The 2940-nt window shown below is 50.7% G+C and overlaps 1 pseudogene; it reads left to right on the top strand.

Moving 5' to 3' along the window:
* Positions 1-489: 489 nt before the first annotated feature.
* On the top strand, positions 490-1401 carry LOC102846918 (annotated as a pseudogene).
* Positions 1402-2940: the final 1539 nt, after the last annotated feature.

Here is a 2940-nt window from a genome sequence, read left to right on the forward strand (position 1 = left end):
TTGATTCAGTGACTGGGGTAATCGGGATGGGTGTGTCAGAGGCAATGCGATTGGCACAGGATAGAGCAGGGTTTAGGGCTGTTGTATACAGGGTCTCTATGAGTCACAAACGACTCGACGGCACATAACAACAACAACATAATAGAAATGCTTGGAATGGATTATACTAGGGGGAAAAAACCAAAACAAATCACTTGTAGCAAGTTTCTATCAAATTAACTTCTTGCTCAGCAACTCTCCATTGGGTTCCCAATGCCATAACTCTCTAGAGCAGAAGACTGCTTATCTTTCTTATAAGAAGCAACTGGTAGATTTGTATTGCTGCCATTTTGCTCAGTGGTACAACATCCTAGACTGGAAGGTGCAAATTCAGAGCTCAAATGCCTGATGGTTTTAGCAAACCCGGAACATTTCAGGTGAACAGGGACATTAAAAATCAATAGACTAGAGCCTGCCCCCTTGAAAAAAAGTGGTAGAGACGACAGTATCATGACTCCCCCAGCCCCCGGCCTGGCCACCGGCGGCTCTGGAGAGGTGGACGAGCTGTCTACATTGGCAATTACCAGCAGTGCATCAACGAGGCTCAGCGAGTGAAGCCTTCGAGTCCAGAGGGGGACGTGGAGCGAGATATCTTCCTGTACCGAGCATACCTCGCACAGAGGAAGTATGGCGTGGTGCTGGATGAAATCAAGCCCTCCTCCATCCTGGAGCTGCAGGCTGTGTGCATGCTTGCTGAGTACCTTGCCAGCGAGAGCCAGAGGGACGCTGTGGTGGCACACCTGGACCGGGAGATGAGTCGCAACGTGGACGTGACCAACACCACCTTCCTGTTGATGGCCACCTCCATCTACCTGCACAACGGGAACCCAGACACCGCGCTGAGGGCCCTGCACCAGGGTGACAGCCTCGAGTGCTCGACCATGGTAGTGCAGATCTTGCTGAAGCTGGACCACCTGGACCTTGCCCGGAAGGAGCTGAAGAAGATGCAGGACCAGGACGAGGATGCCACCCTCACCCAGCTGGCCACTGCCTGGGTCAATCTGGCTGTGGGTGGTGACAATCTGCAGGATGCATACTATGCCTTCCAGGAGCTGGCTGACAAGTGCTCGTCCACCCTGCTGCTGCTCAACAGCCTGCCAAGCCGCCTGCCCCATGGCTCAGGGCCACTGGGAAGACGCTGAGGGCGCGCTGCAGGAGGCACTCGACAAGGATTGTGGCCACCCAGAGACACTGGTCAACCTCATTGTCCTGTCACAGCACCTGGGCAAGCCCCCTGAGGTGACCAACCGCTACCTGTCACAGCTGAAGGATTCCGACAGGTCACATCCATTCATAAAGGAGTACCAGGCCAAGGAGAATAACTTTGACTGGCTGGTCCTTCAGTACGCTCCCAGCGCATGAGTCTGGCCTGACCCCTACCACATCCGTGCGTCCATCCCACCAGCACCCACCACTTCTCGGCCAGACCCTGGAAGCCTGTTGCCAGAACCCCCATCTCCCACCAATAAAAAGGGCACCACCCCAAAAAAAATCAATAGACTAATGTAGTATATCTCATATTGGACCCTTGAATGAAATGGGATATTTGTAGAAAACTGGTGAAATGTGATTGTGTTTGTTGTTGTTGTCGTCGTTGTTGCGTGCTGCTGCTGAGTCACTTTCAAACCATACTGACCCTTTGCAAGCAGCTCTGACCCTGCCCTAACCTAAACAAGGATAACTAATGCCTCACATCAACTCCTATTTCTCCAGTTACTGTATCCATCTATCCATCTTATCCAGGGTCTTCCTCTCCTGCACTGTCCATCCACCCTCCAATCATGATGTCCTTTTTGGCTCTTGAAATTAGTTCAGAGTACGGGGCTGATTTAAATATTTTTCAATCCTGACAAATGTATGTTCATTATGCCAGGAAGAAAATATTTTGGAAAATGGACTAAAAAAAATCCAGGAATTCTCTATGTTAGCTATGACGGCTTTCTCTAAATATGAAATTAATCTATTATTTTTTAAAAACCCAAACACTTTCAAAAATTAAATAAAGCCCTTTAGCATTTTACTATCTGAAAAACTTACCACAACGGATTTATTTAGACTTAAAGTTAGGTCTTGTCTTTTTTAGTTTTCTTGGCAGTAACTGTGGACAAGAAAGGGAGGCTGAGGCCCTGAGTTGTACCCTCTCTGGGTAAAGTCAGTGTGAGGGTCACTTGCACTGTTCAGGTTAGATATTTGGCACGCTTCTTGGTGATGTCTGTGTCAGTGGTGAAGTCTGTCCTAAGCAACACCTGAGTACTGGGGTACTGGCCTAAATTAATCCCAGAGAAAAATGAGATATCAGAGAGAAAAGAGGCCAACACTTTGGTTTCCTAAGCTCATTTTTCTCAGAAAAATTCCTGCCTTGTGACACTGGTTCCTTGGCCTTTGGACAATATTCCCAACTACCATTTGAACGTGTTACATACTTGTTCAAATCTCATGCTATGAGATGAATAAGTGTGGCCTCGGAGAGCTTAGAAGACATAATTCACGCCGCCCGCCGGGGGAGGACGCACGCCGCTGCCCGCCCGGGGGAATGCACGACGCCGCCTGCCAGACCGGGGGAACGCCTCCGCCTGCTAGACCGGGGAACGCTGCCGCCAGACGAGGGAACGCCGCGAGAGGGACCCGGAAGAGACCCGGGAAGAAAAACAGCCAGTCACCTACGGCAGAACTCCAGAGGAGCGAAGACTGTAAGACCCCAGAGGAACGAAGACTACCAGACACTGTGGGACCCCCCTGCAACCCACACCCGTGTGACCCTTAACACACAGGGTACTGCTACATAAACCCCCAGCAGCGCACAAGCCCCGTCCCCACCTCTTGGTGATAGTGTCCAACCCCTGCGCTCCTTGTCTCCTATTCCCTTGCTTTCCTCCCCTTCCCCCACCCCCCTTGCAGCTC

Source organism: Elephantulus edwardii, unplaced genomic scaffold, assembly GCF_000299155.1.
Source record: "Elephantulus edwardii isolate Elephantulus edwardi_28Jun2011 unplaced genomic scaffold, EleEdw1.0 scaffold00432, whole genome shotgun sequence".
In the NCBI taxonomy this organism is placed as follows: domain Eukaryota; kingdom Metazoa; phylum Chordata; class Mammalia; order Macroscelidea; family Macroscelididae; genus Elephantulus; species Elephantulus edwardii.